Below are 25,646 nucleotides of genomic sequence, written 5' to 3' on the forward strand. Positions count from 1 at the left end.
TCAACATGAACAACCTCTACTCCCGACGAACACATGAAAAATAATGATAGGTCGGGCCCACAAACAAGTTCTACTTTACTACAGTCCAAGCAGAGATCCGATACACGTATACATCTTAGTCAATCCAACAATAACTAGAAGTCCATATATATATATACATACACTAAAAGAACCTCACTAGACTATACGGTTGTCTCAACCTGAATAGTAGGTAACATGCAAAACGCACATATAGTGGGCATGAGTACTTAGACCTATCAGGGTACACAACTACACTATATCTAGCTACACATCCTTGGCGATATACGTACCTTAACCACTGATCCTGAAACTCAAGCTCATATCATGGCATCATACTTATATATATAAAATCTAGTAACCATCCTATTCAGTATAAATTAATCCTCCATAAGTCATTCAACTTGTTCAGCTGACCTGACTTAAATATAAGTAGGTCTTAACATTTTAGTTAATCCATTCCCTTATATAATAAATTAATCCTCCATAAGTCATTCAACTTGTTCAGCTGACCTGACTTGAATATAAGTAGGACTTAACATTTTAGTTAATCCATTCCCTTATATAAAATAGATAGGACTTAACTGATAAGTTAATCCGTCCCTATAATGCCACCGTCCCATACCGGTGCATTAAATCACACAATCCAACAATTAATGTAACGATTAAGGAAATACATCAAACAATTTAGAAATAACTATGATAATATGATATCAAATTATCACAAAATAGGAATGACTTATTATTTATTTAAACTTCCTATATCATATGTCCTACATAAACTGAATCTTATACATATGATGATATTTTATTATACCGTCAAATAAGCATTCTCCATATCCAATTCATCCTACACATTTAATCTCAATTGCTAAAACATATTAAAAGATTAAATCCATTCGTTTGTTTAAAACATTCAAATACCAAGCATCATTACGATTGAGTTTATTTAAATTTATTTAAACCCAAACCTAATTCTTATTTAATGTTTAGAAATCATAGGTATGTTTCTACGGTCCATCATTCCACAGATATGAAAAATACATAATTTAAACATGTAAAAATTTACACCGAAAATCAAATCAAAATCATGCATTTATTAATTCATAACATAAGAACAAATATAAACCAAATTCATAAAACCTATGTTCTAATCCAATTAAACATGCACAATTATTTAATTTTATGTGTTTAATAAATTCTGGAATTTCCTAGGCATGTACAGAAACACGAATCAAAGGGAAAGAGATAGAAGAAAAACTTACCTTAAACTTTCGGATAGAAAGTTTAACTTTTTCTTCCTTGATCTTCTTTCTACAAGGTTTTTTTTTTCCTCCTTTCTTCCTTTTCCTCCTTCCCTCTCTAACTCTCTATCTCTAGAATATATCACGTGAATATTTCTAACCCTCTTTTTCAACCTATAACTATGTATTTATAGGCTAAATAAAATAACACTGTCCCTTTTCCCAATTCAAGTCAACTTAAAAAATAAATATTAAAATATTAAAAAGGTAAGTAAAATATGTTACATATATAATTTATGTATATCTTTATTAAATAAATAAATTATGCACATCCCATTATTTATTAATGAATTATCCAATAATACTTAAGTTACCATAACATTATAAAGTAACTTAAAACATAACACGTATCAAATCTATGTATATTTTTATTATTTAAATATAAAACATATACATTAGATTAAATATTATTACCCAAGTTACCATATCCTTTTTATAAATGTATATAATATATATCTATATATATACATACACAACTATCCATGGGTAATAATCCATACACATCCAACCTTCTATCCAAGTAGTCCATGGGACCCAATTGGTTGTCCCATTACCACTGACCATAACCATAAAAGAAAAATAAAAAAATAATAATAAAAAAAAATATTTAATTTACAATTAATCAAAACACCATTTAAGCACATAATCTAATTAAACAATTAACACATAGATAAATACAAATAATACATAGACACATAATCAAATAATCAAGTAATACATAATGCAATTAAACACATAAGCAATTAGTCAAATAATCAATTAAATAATTAAAAATATAATTAAAACAAATAAATAAACCTAGACTATTCTTTTAAAATTAGGGGTATTATATGGATTGTCCTCCCATTTAACACTACACCACTAGCATGAAAATAAACTAAGGGAGAAGCACAATCCATCAAGGAATAGGTATGAATCATCAAGAAAATCAGAAGAGCATTCCATTAAGCACTATATTTTGACAATCTCTAAATCTATAAGATCAATACACAGACATGCATTAATAACACAAAATCTAAAGACAAGCACATAAACATCTATTTTAACATACATAGACATATGGATAGAATGAAATGATCAATTGAAAGCATTTAACCACATAAATCATTGAACAATCAAGATCTACATATATCAAAGTGTCAAAACATTAATTACAACACTATTCCCTCAATAATACACAAGATTAAGATATAGAAAGCATGTTTGGGACTAACTCTAGCCCCAAAAGGATGTCTAGCCACTCATGGTGATGTTGCTCCAACCCTCAAATGCTAACTCCATAGAAGAGATCTGCTCCTTGTTGATGAAGAACTCCAATGATGTCTCTAGCCTCCTCCTCCTTTTCTTCCTCTCTAAGGCTTGCCTCCTTTTTGAATAATCCCTAGAATTCTCTCCCACTCAAAAAGTGTATCATATTTCTTTTATAGACAGGTCAAGTGACACACAAAATGAGCTGGGATCGTGCAAATAATATTCTCTAATGATTGGATAGAGGACGGATTGCACAAGCTGGCTTTTTAACTTTTTCGCACTGGAGGAAGTTCAATCGATCGAACCTTGGAGTCGGATCGATCAAACTTAGCTGATATCTATCGAACTAAGGCTGGATCGATCCAACTAGTTAAGCTTTTTGGGAAAAGACAAATCCGAGATATTTTGGGAAATATTTTTGGGAAAAAGACAAAAGTGGTTAGTGGGTGGTACAGCTGTGGATAAGATCAATCATTTAAATAAGGACAAAAGTGTTCGATCGATCGAATGGTGGTGTTTCGATCGAACTTTGAACTTTCTGCTTTGGGTCAAGGTTTGAATCTATCTTAAAGTACTGAGATCGATCAGTGTTCGATCGATCGAACCTTAAAGTTGGATCGATCGAACTTTACTGCTTCCCACCTTTGGCTGCATTTGCTTCTTTCTTTCTCCACTTTACTCCTTTCTTTGTTTAATCTTAGAATTGCTTCAATTAAGCTCTTATTTGGCTGATTTAACTTATTTTCAGGATAAATGCCTGAAAATGAAAATAATTCGAAATCAATTTAAAACGATAAAGTAAGATAGATAAAGGTACTAGAATGCTTAAACTTAAGTGGTTTAAATACGCACTTTTCAGCACTCATCAACTTTAATATTAAAAAAAAAAAAAAAAAAAATCCAACTCTTGGGTGCATGGCATCGGCTTAAACAATCCCTTAATTGAGGATTTATGCGAACCAATTATTGAAAAGACATCCAAGTGGTTGGCCTGGTTAAATCATACAATTTTGCAAAATAGAAAGGATAGACTCATTATTCTTCTTCACCTTTTCTTCTAAATTTTTTAGTCATTTTGTATTTTACTGTTACCATACTAAAGGTTCTCTCTCCTAGGGATTTGTTTGTCTTACTATCTTAGAGTCTATTTAATACTTAGATTTGATGAATATCAAAGTAAGAGTTGCATTCTTAGGGTTTTTCAAGAGAGAGAGAAAGATTCAGATTGCTCCATTTCTTTCATCTTCTTACTCTCTTCTTTATCTTCCACTAATTTACTATTATATTTTTTTTCTCTTACAGACACAGACTTATCAAATATATATATATATATATATATATATATATATATATATATATTTCTCTCTTACAGGCTTTTTACTTCAATCACACTTTAAACCATTAAAATAGTATACCCAAAATTTTACCGTATCTATTCTCAACCATCTTTGATCTATTCCACAAAATCTCTAGTCCAAATTCTTCATTACATGGCTGTAATTTTAGATTATCCTGCCCCACGCATGTTGAAATGAAACAAGCAAAGATAGAACTACAAAATGAGAACCCCGTCCAAAATTATTAAGAACTTTATTTATTATATATTCTTGGAAGAACCAATGTTTTGCAGCATGAAAAAACTATTACCGTATACTTTTTAAGGGGAAAAAAGATAGATAATATGAAAGTTTGTGTTCATTAGTGTTCAGTTTGCAATTATGATAACAACTTCCAGAAAACACATTTCTCTTACCACATAGATCACTGTCTTTCATCAGTTTCATTGAGCATGACAACTTTTCAAAAATATATAGGTGACAGATAAAGTAGTAATGCTACACATTACCATGGAATGATAAACAAGTCACCCAACTAAACATTGTACAGCTAAGGTTCCAACATCCAACGAAATGAACTTGAAGACAACAAACTGCATACCTTGCATTGTAAAAGTTCACGTACGTTGACAGCTAATAAAGTTGATGATCCCTGAGGCATGCTTCCATACCTAAACAAAAACATTAAATTAGTATCTGTAAAATTGTTTAAAGAAAGAAATATCCTATTTGTAATATACGTGAAAAATATGTATTACTTGTCACTGCCAATGCTAAGAATATAATTAAAGTAGTGTATATAAAAATTTAAGGAGTAGGAGTTCATCGACTTTTATGACTTCAATTAAGTCAACTAAAAGGAGTCATGAATAGTACATACCATGAAAAAAGCCTCTCCTTTCATTTCAAGTAATTTCTCTAAGTAAGTGCTTCACGATAAGGCCTTCGCAATTTTTCCTAATGCACTAGTTGCAGCATTGTAAGATCTCTGTAGCAAAAGTTCAGCACACCTATTTGTACACTCTTGCCACTTTCTGCCAGTCGGGATATCACCCAATTATGCAAAGCAATATCCAAAAAAAAATTTGTACACCATAGGGTATGAAACTTGGCACCTTCAAAAATACTAGTTTCCTATATTTTAAATCCAGAAAGATAGACTAATACATAGATCAGAAAATCCACAAAAGCATCACACATTTCCACTTATAAGAAAATTGTAAAATCCCTGAAGATGAGAAACAGCTAGCAATTTCAAGAAGAAAATGCATTATAATCAGAAAAATTGAGATATCACCCAATTATGCAAAGCAATATTCATTTTTTTTTTTTTGTAGACCTGGGGCTTGAATCTTGGCACCATCCAAGAACTGATCCTCTATACTTTTAAACCAGAGAAATAAACTGACACAGAGAGTAGAAAATCAACAAAAGCATCAAATATTTCCATCCGTAAGAAAAATATAAAAATCACTGAAGATGAGAAAGATTTAGTAATTTCTATCATTCTAATCAATCAAACTTGACAACAAAGATTGAACTATTGTAGATCTTTTTTATTATTATTATTATTTTTTTCCCAGTAAATGGAATATTGTAGATGCTGTCTTATCCTTAACTAATAAAAAAAAAAAAAAAAAATTCTCCATATACACACAACTATCAGAAATAAGACTGAAAATAAAAAATAAAAAAAAACTACCACCAGCATATAATAATTTGTGCACTAATAGAACCATAAAGTATAGAAATCTATATACTTGTACTCTATTTACTTAGTATTTTGTATGCCATCAGCAGCTTCAATCATAATTCTCCGATCCAAACATACCCCACTCCTTGATTCCAAGCACTTTCTGAAATATTGCAGCGCTATCTTCGACTTCCCCCAGGGCAAGCTGATTCTAAAAACAAAAAATAATCTGATATAATTGACAAAAAAAAAAATAGAAATAGACGTTATAGAAATAAAAAATATATATTTGTTTTGCTGAAATAAAATGTAGATTATGGTGATTACCTCAAAATGCAATGCAATGCAAATTTTGTTACTTTATATTGTAAAAAAAAAAAGATTATATAAAAAAAGATCATAAAAAATTTAATAGGAATTAGTTTGCAAAACAAGAATTACAGACCAAGATTAGTTGATTTAGAAAACCCATACATACAAGTTAGCAGTTGCAAAGAGAGAGGGGGCAAGTTCAGAGTTAAGAACGAGAATAGAGATGGAGGCGATTGGGGAGGCTGAAATCATTATGCAACTTCAAAACGGCACTGAAGGGGAGAGCTGTGTAAGAAAGGGGGCTCGGTTAGGGCAAAACGAAATGGGAAAGTGAAATTGCAAAACGACTATGGGAAATTGAAATACAAATTGCAAAGTAGGACAAAGCTCTTACCAGTAATGGAGAGCGCGAGAGATGTTGCAGGTGAGAAATCGGCGGCGGTGACCGGTGATCGAAAACTGATTCTCATCGGCGATGACCGGTGATGGAAAACGGCACTAAAGGAGAGAGTTGTGTAAGAAAGGGGGCTCGGTTAGGGCAAAACGACGGACCTATATGATTTCATGTATGAAACAGATCTGATGCATATAAGTGCTAAAAAAAAAATAGAGAAATGGAAAAATACTAGGTCCATGAAAAAACAATCTGATAATCAAAGAAGTCTTGTTCAGAGAAAAAAAAACTCAGTTCGTGAAGAAGAACACAAACCTTGAATATCTATGTAGTTTGAGGGAAAAGCGATCTGAGAGAGAGAGAGGCGTCTTATGGAGTTTGAGGGAAGAGTAATTGTAGAGAGAGTAAGTTTCTGTGAATAGAGCTCGAGGGCAGAGTACTGATGAATCTTTTTACTTTTTTATGTTTTTCTTTTTCAAAAACAATATAAAAAGCTTATAAATTTTGACACCTATATTGTAAAAAGTAAGGGCCCTAAAATTCCCCTCCTGGAATATTCGTAGGTCAAAAAATTTCATTTCAAATTTATTTTTATGGCTAAATAAATTTTTAAATAAAATAAATTTGTATATTTATATTATATATAATTGTAGAGTAATAATAAAGCAGTGGTATATTTTAAACTATAAATCTGTACACAAGAGTCTATTTACTAATAAAATTAACTAAATATATTTTTTAATTAAATAAAATTGTTATTAATATATTAATTATAATGAAAACAACAAATCAAAGGCAGAATAGCCAAAAAAATAAAATTGGGGGGGCGGGGGGGGGAATTAGTAATTATAAAATCAAAATTTAAAATAAAATAAAATAATTGTAATTGTTTATATTGTTAAAAGTATGCATATAAATGATATGAGAAGAAAAATGAAATAAAACCGCTGAGTTTGTCAAGTGTCAAGCACGTTTTTTCTTCTCTCTAATTCATAACAAATAATATATGTGTATGTGCGCGTGTATATATATATATATATATGTATAAAGTATATTGCAGTAAAAGATTTATTCAACTTTGAAGAGTAATAATTAATTTTATTTGCAGTCATAAGGTAACCATAAATAAATTTAAAAAAAAAAATTATTTGTGAAAAATTTGGGGGAGGGGGCCATTCGGCGATAGCCCCCTTCCCTCCGCCCCTGAGACAAATTATATCTCCACTTCTAATTATATCTTCACAAATTTTTTAATTTTTTTTGCAAATATTTAATTCATATAAATAACTATATAAATTTATATATTTATATTATAACCATAGAAAAATAAATTATTTATTTTTAATTCTAAATTAACATTTTAAAAAAATTAACTAATTAAGAAATTCCTAATAAAAATTGTCCTCTAATTCACAGTTCATTTAACTCACCATTTGTCCAAAATAACATAAAATTATCAAGATTTGGTTCTATGTATTCCATTGCTAGGATAGATGGCTATATTTTGGATGATGTGGATGTGCTGGTTAATAAGTTTAGTCTCATCTCTTCGTCACAGGTCACGAAACCATGTAAATGACATACCATTGAAAGATTATGGCGAATAATTTAATTTTATTGTTATGGATAGGATATGAATTTATATATATATATATGCCAAGATATGAGTTTGAGATCTCAGAATCAGTGGCTAGGATGGAGGCGTATATTGCCAATTGAGATGGGTAGCTAAATTAGGGATGTGTATGCCCTAGTAGAAGGAGGACTCGTAACCACATTTGTGTGCGATTTGCATGAGATACCCACTACACGATTAAGGCTGCCTTAATTTAGTAAGAGTCTTTAGTGTGTATATTTATATACTTATCGACTATGTAGTTATGGCATGAGTTAGCTTTAGACGTGTAGTTTTCAGGTCTCTATTTGTGTTGTTGTAGAGAGAACTTGTTTGTGAGCCTGACCCACTATTTATTTTTCACGTCCATAGGTTTATTAGGTGTAGATATTATTAGTGCAGAGTAGAGATCAATTATCATCACTCTTCCAGTCACCTACATAGGATTCTAGTTTATATTTTAGTATTCAAATATAGACAGTTATTTTAGTTTGGAATTTTATAGGGGTCCACATAGTATGGATTCTTAAGTTGTATTTTTGTAGAATTGTTATATCAGAGGAATTTATTATTTAATGAAATTTACTTTGAGGATTTAATTATTATTACTCCATATTATATGTATAATTTGATACATATACATACATATATAACTTAACAGTTCGATTTAGTCCGGTTTGGTTTTAAAGGTCAAGCCGATTTAGTCTTAAAGGACCTCAAACCGTTAACAAATTATATTTTTTCCTATTTAAATTTAAATATGAATTATACAATTTACCCCTTAACTTTATTTTTTAGAATTAATTTATAATAAAAAAATATTTATAACTACCATTTTATAAAATGATTAACTTAGTGGTGAATAATATGTCCTAAGTCTCTCTTCCTATCTCTAAACCCGATTTACTCTAATATTAATTTCTATTGCATGTTCATTTAATTCAACATTGATTTAATCAACCAAACAAACTTCCTTTCAATCTCACGTTCACTACGTCAAGTTAGATTCCAAGCCATATATCCCAGTGGATGATCCCTTCTCACCATACTCACATATACGTGTTAGTGGCTTTTAAATGTAAAAGTTGATACACATTTGACATATCAAATATAACACATTTTTGTGGTACACACCAAAGTCGCATCAACATTCAAAAGTTCTACTAATTTATTTAGAACTTCTAATTCATTATTCTGCTAATATATTCGTAATTGAAGTAAATTAGTGAACACCTTTAGAACTGCTAATAGCCTAATACATTTTTAGAATTACTAATTCAACAAGAAATTAACATCTTAGTTTAGAAAATTAACCAACAATATTTAGCCACTATAGAATTATATTACTCCATGTTATATGTATAATTTGATACATATACATATATATAAGTTAACGGTTTGATTTGATCGAGTGTAAAAGACCTCAAACCCTGAACAAATTGTAATTTATATATATATATATATATATATATATATATATATATATATATATTCTCTTATTTAAATTTAAATATGAATTATACAAATTACCCATTAAATTTATTATTAGAATTAATTTATCATTAAAAAAAATTATAACTACCATTTTATAAAATGATTAACTTATTATTAGAATATTGGGGCATTTTTAGCAATAAGTGGTATTAGGCACAAAATATAATTCAAGTGGGTTATTTGCAAATTCAAACATAGTTCATGAAGTTTTTTGCACTTTACCATATATTTATATATATACACACACTTTTGTACATTAAAAAATACCTTATGATAAGTTTAAATTTTTCTTATTACTTCCTAATCAAGTATATGGTGACAGAAGGTCAATTTGTGACAAGAATTTACTCTTTTGTGACGAAATTTCCTTTGTCACTAAAAGATAGAAATTGGCGACAAATAATTTGTCATTAAAAATCTATTAATGGCGACAAAGACAATTTTTGTCACTAGAGTATAGTTTTTTGGGACAAAAATTCATCGTTACTAAATGATAATAATTAGTGACAATATCTTGTCACTAAAAGTCTATTAATTGTGACAAAGTGAGTTTTGTCACAATAACTTAATCTTTTGCGACAATGCATCATTTGTCACTAGAAGATTGTGTTTGTAGCGACAACAATTTTTATCGTTAAAATGTCATCAATTGTGACAAAACTATATTTGTCACAATATCTCGATCTTTTGCGACAATGTATCATTTGTCACTAGAAGGTTGTTTGTAGCGACAACAATTTTTGTCGTTAAAATGCCATTAATTGTGACAAAGCTATATTTGTCACAATAACTCGATCTTTTGCGACAATGCATCATTTGTCACTAGAAGATTGTTTGTAGCGATAACAATTTTTGTCGGTAAAATGCCATCAATTTTGACAAAGCTATATTTGTCACAATAACTCAATCTTTTGTGACAATGCATTATTTGTCACTAGAAGGTTGTTTATAGTGACAACCATTTTTGTCGTTAAAAAGCCATCAATTGTGACAAAGCTATATTTGTCACAATAACTCGATCTTTTGCGACAATGCATCATTTGTCACTAGAAGGTTGTTTGTAGCGACAATAATTTTTGTCGTTAAAATACCATCAATTGTGACAAAGCTATATTTGTCACAATAACTCAATCTTTTGTGACAATGCATCATTTGTCGCTAGAAGATTGTTTGTAACGACAATAATTTTTATCGTTAAAATGCCATCAATTGTGACAAAGATATATTTGTCACTAAAATTTAGTTAATCGCGACAAAACTATATTTGTCACTATATTGTAATTAGTTGTGATTTTGTCGTCATACCCTTTCTCGCCATATGGTCGGACGTGAGGAAATTCCCGGGGTAGATATTGCAACAACTTTTTGTGCAAAATTTTGTTTTTTTAAATAAAGTTAGCTTAAGGCGACAAAGTTACTTTTTGTCACAAAATGTCATTTTATTGCGACAAATTTATCTTGTCGCTATAGTTTTTGTCGTCAAAGACCAAATTTGTTATAGTGGACATTTTTAGAATAACTAAATGTGACAACAATATAAAAATATAATTTATCATAGTATATAAATAAAATGACATTAAATGAAATAATAACATACTATAAATTATTTAAATAACAAAGATGGTAAATCCAGCCATAGTAAATAAATTATTAAACAATAAAGGTGGTAAAATCGGTCATAAATTATTAAATAATAAAGGTGGTCAGACCGACCATAATTAGCGGATTAGTAAATAATAAAGGTGATAGAACCGACCATAATTAGTGGATTAGTAAATAATAAAGGTGATAGAACTGACCATAGTGTAAGCACATATATCATTTAAGTGAACAAATTTATTTTATAAACAATAATCAATAATAAAATTATTTTACCCTTTGGAATCAAAAATACTATTTTTTTCGATAAAGCAAACCAATCTAACAATATATTAAAACTAATATCACAAAATAGATATATAATTAGGATAGAAAGAGGGAGAAAAAACTTCTTCTTCAAATCTGAGATGGATAGCTCGTGCTGATAACGTATAATAAATATATATGTATATATATATATATATATATATATATATATATTTATAGAGTAATTTTATTAAAGGTATGAAAAAAAGCTTTTCAGAGATATAGAGAGATAGAGAACGAAAAGAGAGAGAGAAATGAAAGCTTTCTCATTTAGTACACTCCAACCAGTACATACATAAGGCCTATTTATAGGCTTCGAATCAAGCTTCCCATGTACGTCACTTATGGTATCTTCCCTTATAAGCCTCAACAATGTGATTTCATGGATGATCTCATAGATGACTTATATATTTGGCAATCCCACACACTTATATAGATATATATAACATAAACTTTTTTCATGAGTTCAAAGGATACCAATTTTTTAGGGTTCGTAAATAAGCTTTTTAATTTTTTGCTCTTTTAATTTGTTTTCTTTTCCATTTAGGGGGATTTTTTCATAAGCAATGATTACAAATTTATGAACAAATTGACTGTTGGAGATTGTAAGGAAGATGGAAGAGATTAAGAAGGAGGGATTGAATAAAAATATTGACTAACTATGGTAAATTGACTGTTAATGTAACAAATATTAACTATGGTTTGGTCTGATAAAGTAATAAGGTCCGTTCTTTTGGATTGCATGAGAGCCTTTTTGTACACACATATATATATATATAATATAAATTTAAATATAAATATATTTATTTATTATTTATTATTTTAATTGGATTGGATCGACTCTAATCCATATTCGATTTGTTAAGCTAACGGGTTATCAGATTCGAATCATTATCGGGTTATCGGATATTTTACTCAATCTATATCTGAACAATCGGATCGGATTCGGATCAGAATCCGATCTATTGACAGGCTTAGCCGATGAGTTGGCATTGATAGTCCAATTACTCTGTCAACATTGAGTTGGCATGGCGGATTAAATTTAAAGTGATGTTGGACCTCACTTGATATTCTATTTCATTTAGAAATTAAATTTAGTGAAAATTTATTGTAATTTTTAAACAAAAATAGTCAAACATGATTAACAGAACTAAATTAAGAAAATAAAAATTTTAATTTTTAAACAGAAGTACAAAAAACACTTCTATGCTTACAGTGCGTATTACACCCTCATATATAAAATAAAAATAATAAAAAAATTAAAAAAAAATCCTAAAGTTTTAATTTGGTGCAAATGCGTCCCTCCTAACACATTTAAATTATAATTTGACTAAATTGCCCTTATATACAAATTTATTACACCCTCATGTAAAAATAAATAAAATAAATAAAATAAAATAAAATCCTAAAGTTTTAATTTGGTGCAAATACGTCCCTCCTGACACATTTAAATTATAATTTGACTAAATTGCCCTTATATACAAATTTTATATTATATTTAAAAATGCATCATTTTTTCAAATGACAAAAATAGTAATTTAGTACATGAGCGATGTGATATACATAGTAAACATATTATAGGAATGTTTTTGTGATTTGAATAGTATGATGACAGTAGATAATTGAACCCATTTTTTTTTTCCTAATAAAGATTAAATACCCATTTGTTGCTATGTAAAAAATTATATATATATATATATATATATATATATATATATATATATATTTGTGTTTGTTTATGGTGTGTTTTATGTTGACTGAGATTTAGTGGTCTCAAGTGCCATCACATGGGAAAAAATTCATAGTGTAATTCGTCGTTGCAAAAACTAGTCTGACTTTGAAAAACCAACTAATAATTGCTGAACACTCTCAATTGATTGAAATAATAAAAGAGCTCTTGATATTAATGCTCACTAAGAGTAATGATACTTGCACTAAAAGTTGTTCAACAAAATTTGTCTCCCTTTATTAGATGTCTGGCCTCTGTTTATAAGAGAAATACAGGTAAGAATAGTGATACTCAGACAGAAATATTAGACTTATTTGTTAGACAAAATCTACATGGTTTCTCATGTGGCCACTTCTTTCTCTTTCTCTTTCATCTCTTCTCTCCCCTTCTTTCTTTTTCTCATTCTATTTCTCTCTCTAATATCTCTTTGAAATTTTTTTAAAGACTGTAAAGAACAATATAATCAAACAAATAAATACACATATTTACCTACCAAAAAAAAAAAAAAAATACACATATGATACAATATATATAAATATATATGAATATGATATATGATATGAAATTGCAACTATATTTTAAAAATCAAAAGTTCTTTCTCCTTTTTTTTCGGTAATTAAAAGTTCTTTCTCTCTTCAAGTTAAGATGGTAAGAAATATTGTTTGAAGAGACCAAATGAAGAGGGAGAGATTTAATAACTATTATAAGAAAAGAACTTAGCCTAGAACTTGACCATCTGGGAAAGATGAATCTCTCTCCTTTTATTTATTTATTTATTTATTAATTGTTAAAGTTGCTTACCTGGACTATCATGTGTATTTTGTCAAACTCATCAGCCCATCTATTACCACTACCCTTTGTGAATTGTCGTATCCACGTAGACAGCCACATAGACTCGGCTAGACAAATAGGTTCAACAGCTTGGTGTAAGTATCATTTTCCAAATAGATAATTGATTCCTTTTAGGACTCGTATTACTTGTGCGTAAAAAATATCAATCATAATATATTTATCCTTATCATACATGATTTGCTTCGCTTAAATAACAGTAATAATCCTTCTGCCAGTAGGATTATGACTCAAGGTGGACTTATTAATAGTTTGGGCCGGAAATCCTTGGATAAGGACCCCCTTGGTTTGACCATCCTATTATACTTGGTTGGGCTGGCCCAACCCTTTTGATTGAGGCCTAGGTTGGGAGTTGAATAATTGTTGCTTTTGTTGTGAGCCCCTCTTGTGATAATGTGTCGTCTTTTTATTGGTGGGAGAGTTTTTGCCCAACCCTTCTCATCAAAAAATTATTAGATGATTCTGAACCATTAACACTTGATGAACCAATTAAATACAAATTCTTGGATTGAGAAAATGGCACCATAAGAGTATATCAATAAATTACTAAGTTTCATGATCGAAAGGTATTTATTGAATTAATTTACTAAGTGTCAAATAGATCAGGACCATCTAATAATTTTTCTTTCTTATCGAGGCTTAGGTTGAGAGTCGAATAATTGTTGCTTTTGTTACGAACCCCTCTTGTAATAATGTGTCGTCTTTTCATTGGTGGGAGAGTTTTTGCCTCCACGCTTAACGTCAACCCTTAACTACGGTCCGCATTTACAATAATTTAGCGCAAGGATAAATCTCGATCTTCATTGCAAGTCAAATGTTAATAATTTAATTTTCCAAAAAAAAAAAAAACTATTCACTACGTTACGTACTCATGTTACCTTTTGGAAACGCCTTTTTATAGTACGTGTTTTGAAAGAGATGTCAGAATTTCCATATATATATCTCCAGGAATATAATTTTTCTTCGCATTTTATTTACTTATTGGATTATGAAATAATTTTACCTCAAAAATCATCTTCTTAGATCCACTTTTTAAAAATTATAATTTTATTTTATACAAAAACTGTCCCTTATAAGTTTTTAAAATTTATTTCATATTACAAACTCAGAGCCTCAAACAAAAATCTGTGCACCCACCCTCACACTTATTTCATATTACAGACACCCCTAAAGTTTGACTCTTCTTCCTCTCCTCCTTTACCCATCTTATTTTCTTTGTACTAAATGGTGCAGTAATCTTATTGTGGTTGTGCTTTTATTGTTGGCGGGAAATATATGGCAACAGTTAGAAGTAAGGAAGATTTGACGACTAAATGGAATTTACTAATTAAAAGTTAATGAATATATGGTATATGTTAATGAATATATGGTATATGTAATAGTCACATTTATCTCTTAGAAAAAGGAACATTACTGATAAAGAAAAACTAAAGTTTTCAAGGCAATGAATATATGGTATATGTATTAGTCACATTTATCTCTTAGAAAAAGGAACATTACTGATAAAGAAAAATTAAAGTTTTCAAGGTGAAATGGCATTGCTCCGTTTGTTTTGACGTAAAATATTCTTTTTGAAAAATATTATTATTTTTTAGGTAAAATATTCTTTTATTTTTACTTTGTCGTACTTGATAAAAGTTTACGTTGAGATTGAGGTCGAATTCATCAGTTGGAGTATGTAAAATAACTTGCCGAAAATTTATGGTTAAATTATTTTTGTTAAATTTTAATTTTTTTTTCGTAAATATTTTATGACAATCAAACACGAAAAAAATAAAAATATATTTTCTAAAAATATATTTTACGTCCAAACAAACGAAATCTAAATAAAGAAGATGTTGTGCTATGTGATTTGGACGGTATTAATTATATAAATATATATATATTCTACTTACTCTGTCAATTGATTGAGTTGGTCAATTAAATTTAAAATGGAGATTCTATTTCATTGAAAAATTAAATTTTGAGAGAATTATGGTAATTTTTAAACAAAGGATAGTCAAACATGATTAAAAAAAATTAAACTCCGAGTAAAAACACTGTAATTTTCTACATAAGGTTGGTCGATCACATATTGTATTGCCACATATATAAGACTGCAGAGTGCAGACACTCACTAGCCTCATGTCAATGCAAGTTTAAGATCTTACTTTCCTCTCCAAATATGAGTTTATTCAACAAATGGCCAGTGTTGTTTGTTTTGTTCATTATTCTCTGCGATCGGAATGTTGCTTCTCTTCAATCTTTAATAGACCCCACTATACATTTACGGTTTACAATAACCTAGCACAAGGGGTGAATTTTGGCCTTCGTTGTAAATCAGCCAACTTGGGTTATCATGTGTTGTCTTTTGGACAGTCCTTTCAATGGAAATTTCACAACAATCTTCTGGGGACAAAGTTTTTCTTTTGTGGTATGTCATGAAAAGATGGTGAACTGAAGTTTCGTATCTATTCTGCACAAAGCGACCATTCGAAGTGTGAACAATGTAATTGGAGAGCGAAAACAGATGGACTGTATGAATTTGATGGAAAAACTGGAAATCAACTAAATTTTTTAAAGTGGAACATCACCAAACAGTGACGGTGAGAAGAAGACTTGAAACATGTTTGTATTACTCCAACCTCTAGTTCTTATTAATCTATTCTAATAATTGTAGTTTTTCTATTTTGATGCACCTTAATTACTTAATAAAATAATTATTGGCTTCGATTTCTATGCTAAGATCATATTATTTTAGTTGTGATATAGGGTCCTAAAAAAAGTCCTACTTTCGAACCCTATATAATTTTTCTTTTTTATATATATTTATTGCAGTGAGATTTAAAGGTATCAATGTTTTATTAATTCAAGCCAATATCTATAAACAGATTAGGTGAAAAGTTTTAATGAAAATCTCATAGTTTTCACTGATAGTGAAGTACAACTTTGGACTTTCCATAGTCAGGAGACCTTTTATATTTTTTATTTCAGGGAGTCCAGATCTTGAAGCAAAGGTTAAAATTTTCATATATACCTCTAATTCGTCTTCTCATTTTATATACATATTGGATTGTGAAATAATTTTGCTTTATCAAAAACCATCTTAGATCACCTTTATAAAAACTATCAGTTTATTTATAAATTTGTCATTCTCATAATTTTTAAATTTATTTTCATCTCCCGACATAAAAATTTGTGAACCCCCAGTTGATTCTAGTGCATGGATGATACAATCCATGAGTCCCAAAAATATCCTCACTCTTAATTGCTTTTTTCTTAAAAAAAAAGTTTTCATGAATTTAACTCATTTTTGTTGAAATATGATTTTAATCTAATTGTGATTATGTTTTTATTGTTGGTTGGTAATAAATAGTAGGTTAGTATTTAGATGTATTCAATGTTGACGCAGATCAATAACATTTGAACACATTATTTGTAATTATCAAATCAAAGATGGTCACAATACATATTCATTTACTAGTAATGATGAAATTAATTTTGATAATTAAGAAATAGCGTTTCCATATATTATTCCTTTGTATGGAAAGGAACTCGAGCTTTCAGGAACAAGTCTTCTGCTCCCCAACACATTATCTCACTGATCAAATCTTCCATTCGTTCAAGATTAGCTTCTATCACTCTTAGAAACAGCTCAAAACTAAGCCATGTACTGTCCTACAATGACTTGCAGTATCTCTTTCACAAGGCCTGCCATCTTTATGGAGGTCACGCATGGCTGGTTCTGTAGAGGAGGGTATGTAGGGGTGCTGCTTTGCTTTGGTGTAGGAGTATTGTTTGGGTCGTTGATGCTGCTTTGTTGAAGTGCTGTTTTGATCTATGTTGCTACATCACCACAGTCATCCATCAGCTCCACACTGTATGCAAGGAGCTGCCTGTTGTTGCTGTGAAATTTTGCTCTTAATCTGTTGTTTCTAGCTTGTTAATTGTTTTGTTAGCTGCTATCAGTGGGCTTTTGTGGCCTTGGGCCAGTTGTATCTGCATTTGATTTGTGAGCTTTTTGTGCTCACATGTACATTCTCTCTTCTTTCATATTTATACAAGCTTACCTTTAACTAAAAAAAAAAAAAGGACTATGGCACATCCGAAGGGCCGCTAAATGATTATCAAACGGTAAATGATTATCAAAATGAGAAAATCAGTCTTGCTTGGCAAAGTACCGATAATAATGCAGTTTTGACGGACTTAAGGGTTCGTTTGATTAGCGTGAAAGATACTCGCTTAATTTTTCTCAAAATGTTTCTCGCAAAAAATACAGAGAAATTTTACTTCCCCATAAAAGTGGTGCCTTCATATCTTAGTTTCCTATTATACCCATATCACCTTCTCCACAAACTTCATTAATAGGTCCGTTCCATTTTATTATAAATTGCTTATATTATAATGTAGTACTAATTTAATTGTATATAGTTTTATATGTGCATACAAAATTAAAAATTTATTATATTTTTTTCTTTCTTATTTAATTATATATATATATATATATATATATATATATATATATATATATATATATATCTGAATATTTAGGAGCAGAGTATAGGGTGAAAAATTAGGATTAGTGTCTCTATGTATACAATTTACAATTTAATTTATAGATAGACTTCTCTCAACTTTAGGACTCTAGGTAAATTAGATGTACCAAACTAATTTAGTTTTAATTCTACATATATTAGATGTATCAAACTAATTTAGTTGAAGCGCTATGTTGACCCAATTTTTTTTTTTTTTTTTTTTTTCTATGACTTAAAAGTATATATATTAACTTCAATCTTTTTTCCTAAGGGTCCGTTTGATTAGACGGAAAATTATAATAGAAAGTGGAAGTAAAAGAAAGGAAAAGGAAATCAAGTTTCCATCATGCATTTATTTAGTAAGAATTTTTTTCAAGAAAGTTGTGAGAAAATACTATTTTGTGAGTTTGGAAAGCATGAAAGTGAAAAGAAGGTGATTGCAGTTACCAAAATTACCCTTTCAGTTATAAGAATACTTTGTACTCTTTTGAGACATTGCTCTATCTTCTGAATTATGAACAAAATTAAAATTTTAAGTTGAAAATGAAACAATGAATCTGATATTTAATAATTTTATATATGTGATTATATGTGCAAGTTTAATTAATAAAAAATTTTGTTCCAAAAAATATTTAGGAAAAAAGATTGAAGTTAATATATATACTTTTAGTCATAAAAAAAAAAAAAAAAAAAAAAAAAAAGAAAAGAAATGGTTGAGCCTAAACGAAATACAATGCTTCAACTAAATTAGTTTGGTACATCTAATGTATGTAGAATTAAAATTAAATTAGTTTGGTACATCTAATTACTTAGAGTCCGAAAGTCGAGAGAAATCTATGTATAAAAAAGTATATGTATGAATTAAATTGTAAATTATATGCGTAGAGACACTATTCTTAATTTTTCACCCAATATTAATTACGGAAAGAAAAAAAATATAATAAAATTTTAATTTTGTATGCATGTATAATACTGCATACAATTAAAATAGTATAGAAGGGAACTGACCTATTAATGAAGTTTGTGGAGAAAGTGGCATGGGCATAATAGGAAACTAAGATATAAAGGAGTCACTTTTACGGGAAAGTAAAATTTCCCAAGAAACATTTTGAGGAAAATTAATTGGTTGCGAGAAATTTACTTCCTAAAATTTTTCTCTTTCACGCTAACCAAACTTCTAACAAATGTAAAATTTTTCTTTCTTTTCCTTTCTATCTACTTCATGCTAACCAAACGAACCCTAAATATTTTTCGAAGAAATTTTTTTATTCATTAAACTTGTACCTATAATCACATATATCAATTATTAAATATCATATTCATTGTTTCATTTTGAACTTAAAATTTTAATTTTGTTGTTTCAAAAGAGTACAAAGTAATCTTATAACTTAAAGGGTAGTTTTGATAACTACAATCACTTTCTTTTCACTTTCATACTTTCCAAACTTAAAAAATAATATTTTCTCACAACTTTCTTAAAAATTTTCAATTGTTAAGCTATTATTATTGTTAATATATTAGAAGATGTAAAAATTATAATGAGATTTATCAAGGATCTCATATCCTGTTGGATAGTAGGGTAATGAAATATATATATTTTTTGCTGGTACGGTAGTATAAAGTATTGAAATATCCATCTGCCTTTCTTTTTTGTAAGATCTCTAGTTGTTGTTTGTTTCCTTCTTCAAGTAATTATAAAAAATCACAACAAATTTTAAGATGCCAAATTGATAACCCTCTCAAAGAACCCTAATTTCACAAGCTAACATACTTCTAACGCCTACAGAGTGACAGATCTGAAACTTGTGAACAAAAATGATTACATATTTATATTTATACATGTGTGTGAAGAGAGAGAGAGAGAGAGAGAGGGGGGACCTAAAAACCCTACAAGGTGGGTGGTGTCCTGGATGTTGGTGGCTGATTGACAACGCATTATTATTCACTAGTCAAACTAATTTTTAATTATCTACTTTATTATATTAAATATAATTTTAAAGAAGATATTTGATATTTTGAAATAACAGTGTGAGGATATTTTGGACCCGAGTACTAAATATTGATGCATTTGTAATTATTTTACTTAATCCAATCAAAATAGAAAATTAACTTTGAAAACTGATCGATTTATTATTTAGGACTCAAAATTTTACCTATGTGTAGTTTTTTCATTATTTTACATGCCCCTTCAGATGTATTCAATCTAGATCTTTGCCGAACACTAAAAAATAAAAATAAAAAATATATATTTTACCAGGAAAAAATATTTTCCAAAAAATATAATTTAATGGAGTCTAATAATGGTAAATGAATTTTTAGTACACCGTCTTAATCCATATTTACTCATAAAAGAGTAAACTAAAGTTTTTAGAGCGAAAATGGATTAAATAAAGATAATTTTATGGTATGTGATTTGGACTACATTATTATTATTATTATTATTATTATTATTATAATAGAAATGATATCCTAGTTATTTTATCAACTGAGTTGGGCAATTAAATTAAAAATGATGTTGGACCTCACTTATTATACTGTATTGTTCCATCATTGTTACATATATATATGACTGCAAACACTAGCCACATTTCATTACAAGTTTAAAATCTATTTGTTTCATCTCCAAAGAATTCACAAAGATATGTATACAAACTTCTAGACTAAGCAACAACCATAAAAGGAAACAAATTAAGTGTTGCCCTAAGCTTCGATTGAGACCGAACCAATTCATGTTCTGCTTTGAAACTTTTTTTATTTATTTATTTTTGAATGGTAAGTTTAAGTATATTATTAATAAGTAAACAAACCCAATTATTGTCAAAAGTTACGTAGCCCAATTTGTGTTATGCTTTGAAAAATATTTTACGAGAACCAAATATTAAAAAATAAAAAAAAATATTTTTTAAAGCATATTTTTCGTCCAAACAAACCCATCCTGAAGATTGCTTGTTTCAACAACTGGTGGCCTAGGTACGTGTGTTAGTCCGGTGGCATGGGTGGGGACGAATGAAAGATCCATGGAGCTTCCAATCAACAGAAATGTGCGTGGCATGCATTACAAGAGTCTTTGACAGAGAAGCATGAGAGCTTTGACTGAACAATTAATTATAGATGTTTGCTCAGTCGTATGATTTAATTAGTCAATTTTGAGTCATTATTGCACGTCAATTATTTTACTCAGTAACTTTTTTGGATCTAAAAACTCACGTTGGAAATCACAAAAGTGATTTATTTATATTATAATTATAATATTTTATCAAACACACTTTCAAAATAGTCTTTTCAATTACCATGTGACCGGTTGTACCAGGTTGCTTCTTCTTCTTCTTCTTTAGAAGTCTCTCGTGCTAGCTTCTAATATGTACTTTTTAATTTGATGATCTGTCAAACACTTTATCATACTTTTTTAATATGTATTATTGTCTTTATCAAACACTTTTTTTTAATTCCAATGATCTATTATTGTTTTTGATTTAGTGAATCACTTTTTATCACCATTTGGTTCCACAAATGAATGCTAATGTGCGCTTATGCTAGTGTAAAATTTTAGAGTGAATCTTAAAACAATCACAAAATCAAGATGATGTGGACCACAAATGCAAGCAAGATATCAATTTTTCAAAAAATTTACCCCTAAATGACATCCACAAGGCATACAAGAAGTATTGAACTCTCAAGTCAAGCAATTTTTAAATTTTAAGCAATATAGTTCTCAAAAGATCAAAATTATCGCTAACATCAATTTCAAATCTCAATTATGCATTTAAATCTCAAACTTAAGTAGAATGCAACAAAGACACCTTACTCCCAAACTTAAACCGCACATTGTCCTCAATGTGCAATAAGAACAATGAAAAAGATGGAAAGAGTATACCGTGGTGGTGTAAACATGAAGCCCGGTCATGATCCAATATGAAAAGGATCTCCCCCAAACTTGGAATCAACAACCTATTTGAATAACCACACTAGTAAACTCACATCAAATATCACATGGGATAAGAATAACCAAGGCATAATCTAAGGCAATATAGCATAAGATAAAAGAGAGACATGAGATCAAGCCCTAACTAAAGTATAAAGCATGCATGACTACACATAAGGGCACAATGTTGAAAAGTTTTTATGTTTTCTTTTTATGAAAACAAGTATATACAAAATGCAAGAAAAACAAAGAATAAAATGCATGAACAAAATGTAAAAAAAAAAAAAATAAAGAACGCAAAATGTAATGAAAGAATATGTACAATGCAAGAAATGAATAACAATATGTACAATGCAAGTATATTCAAAATTTTCTTACTTTTTGTTTTTCATTTTTTTATGACATAACAAGTATGTACACACACACAAAAATAAAACAAATAAACATACAAGCAATAAAAATACAAGGAAATAAGGGATGCAATTTTATTATTATTATTATTATTATTATTATTATTATTTTTATGAAAGTATGTACAATGAAACAAAATGTAAGAAAAATGCACAATGATTGCTAAGTTTAACATTCCTAACAAGACGGAATGCTACTTTGAAAAACCGTCTTCTTCATTTTCATTTACATTTTCTTTTTTTTTTTCCTTTTTTTTTTGGAAAAAGCAAATGAAAAATAAAAATAGAAAAAGGAAAAAGTCAAAGGGGCAAAGTTATGATCGATCTATGCTCGCACGATGGGATAGAAAGTATGAAATTTGGAGTGCTTTGAAATTTTTTCTAAGTATGGAATCTCAAGATCGATCCAATAATGAAGTTGGATCGATTGAAGAAATTTAGATCGATCTAGGAATATTTTCGATCGATCTGACAGAGAGCTGAAATATGCAAGTTGATGCAGGCTCAAAATTTTTCTAAGTGTCGAAACTACAAATCGATCGAACTTGATGTTTGGATCGATCGAAGGTCTTCTGGTCGATCTAACTAAGAACTGAAATCTGAAGATTTTCTTGGATCGATAAGATAAGGAGTGATTTGGATGCAAGTTTGCTGCAGGAATGAAGTTTGATCAATCGAACTCTCATTTGAGATCGATCGAACTTATGCAAAATACTCAATTTTCAACATGAAAGTGCAAAAAACCCTATGCGAAGCCCCAATGATGGTAACAAAAATAGAGATTGAAAAATGGATAGAAGAATATACACAAAAACGAAAAATAAAAAGAAATGAGAGAGGAATAGAGTTTTGAAACTCTACGAATACTAGGGTTTAACGTCTCTAGCAAGACATTGGGCCAACTCACTAATCAAAAGAATCAAAAACCGGATATGAAACATTCATATTGATCCTCTTTTCACTTTTCTCATCTAATGTCCCACTTATAACAATGAAATCATCCTCCAAAAGAATGACTTGAAAAGAAATGAAAAAGATGATGTTGCTCCTTTCATCCACGGTCTTGAAAATAAAATCAATGATGAGCGGTCTTACACTTGGCAAGGCAAAGTCTTTCAAAGACTCAATTAGGATATCAAGAAACACATTCTCTTCATCCCTCTTCTCTTCCTCAAAAATAACCATCTCCTCACCTTCCAAGTTAGCTAAGGAGTCCATTAGAGAGTTTATTTCATTTTTGGAGCTTTCAAGGTCAACACCACAATTTTTATACATTTCAAAAAGGTATGTCTCAAGAGGATTATTGGAGATAATAGAAGGAATGCCCTCTTCTACAAGTTCCTCCTCCTTCTCTCCTACCTCAAGTGTGGTAAACATCTCCTCACTCTCTAAAGTAGCAATGTCCGAGATAAAATCATAATCAAAACAAGGAAAGTCCTCATTAATCATATTATGCTCTATTGGATTAGCCACTAACTCACTTGCCACTTCCTCCTCTACATAAGATAGAGTGCTAAGCATTAGCTCACTTGTTTCATCCTCTTCACTCTCATCATCTTCATCTATATACATTGAAATTCATGCCATTTTTTCATTTGCCTTTTCCTCCTCCTCTTGACGAGAAAGAGTACTTGCAATTTACTCAACTTGAGCTTTAAGATAGGCTAAAGTTTGAGAATGAGAATTAATAAGTGGAGTTTGTGAAATATGCACATCAAGTAAAGCTAACACTTTTTCTTCAAATCCGGGTGAGTACCTAAAAGGTGGTAGAATTGGTTCATCATAAAATGGTGGGGGAGGGTAATAGTCATAAGAAGAATTAAATGAGTGATCAAGTCCATAATAAAATGATCCATGAAATGAACTAGACTCAATCTCATAAGGATTAAAATATGATGGAGGAGCATAAGGTGAAGGGATATAATTTCCCGCCAAACTTGGATCAAACAATTTCTCCATTCACAATCAAAATCCAAATACAATAATAAAAGAAATTTGGCCTCCACACGGGCCGATGCTTGGACAAAAATATTAAGCAATATAATGAGCCTCAATAAGGGCTATCACAAGCATTCAAAGAAGTGAAACAATTAAAATACAAAAGTTCCAAGAATTGCTCACAACGGTCCTTAAGCAACTTCAAATTTTAAAATTAGCTTTAAGCTCCAACAATTGCTTCAAGTTCCAAAGTTTGCCTCTCTTGTAGTCAAGTACCTAATTGACAAATAATAATGAGAACAAGAGAAAAAATATATATAATAGAAAATAAAATAAAAATAGAAGCGATCAAATGAACATTATTGTCTAGTCTAACTCCAACAAAACCGTTAATCCCCGGCAACAGCGCCAAAATTTGACGACGGTCGCTTGATATACACCAAAATAATGTAGTGAATGTGCGGTTCAAGAAAAGTCTTTTGGGTCAAGTTTAAATTTATAAAAACCACTACCAACACTACTACTAACGTAGCAAAAGTGAGTAGGGATCGTCCCAAGGGATTATATGTGTTGGAATTTAACTTTGACTCTAATGTATCACAAGATTGCAAAGAGAGAGATTGATTTGATTAAATTAGAAAATAATTAATTAAAATGCAAGTGAAATAAAACTAATTAGAGATAAGGATTTAAGAGATATGAAGAGAAGTCTTAGGGTGTTGGAATCACCACTAAGCTCATGTAATTAACCACTTGCTTTCCATTAATGGGGAATACATTGTTGTGAACAAAATGCGACTATCAATTGCAATATTAAGCATGGACCATCTAATTTATGTATGAATTGTCTACCTAAACTAAGTGTAGCACAACCCATTAATTTTAAGTATGACCCATCTAAGTAGCAACAATTGTAGCACACATCAATCTAGAGAATCATGGAATTTGCAATAATAAGCCA

At 29.7% G+C, this 25,646-nt stretch overlaps 1 long non-coding RNA gene across 5 annotated transcripts; it reads right to left on the bottom strand.

Moving 5' to 3' along the window:
• Positions 1-2,394: 2,394 nt before the first annotated feature.
• Positions 2,395-6,765, bottom strand: LOC132274886 (uncharacterized). 5 transcript variants are annotated; one of them, XR_009470543.1, is made up of 6 exons: positions 6,625-6,765; positions 6,310-6,467; positions 5,742-5,814; positions 4,791-4,944; positions 4,512-4,581; positions 2,395-3,330 (listed from the first exon to the last, which is right to left on the bottom strand). It is a non-coding gene; the product is annotated as an uncharacterized LOC132274886 (long non-coding RNA). The 5 variants fall into 5 exon arrangements; XR_009470540.1 differs by having other exon boundaries at positions 5,686-5,814; XR_009470542.1 differs by having other exon boundaries at positions 5,671-5,814.
• Between the last annotated feature and the right edge of the window lie 18,881 nt (positions 6,766-25,646).

The sequence above is a fragment of the Cornus florida genome, unplaced genomic scaffold (assembly GCF_030987335.1).
Source record: "Cornus florida cultivar Cherokee Brave unplaced genomic scaffold, ASM3098733v1 CherokeeBrave_3.0.0_Hap2_Chr09, whole genome shotgun sequence".
NCBI lineage: Eukaryota > Viridiplantae > Streptophyta > Magnoliopsida > Cornales > Cornaceae > Cornus > Cornus florida.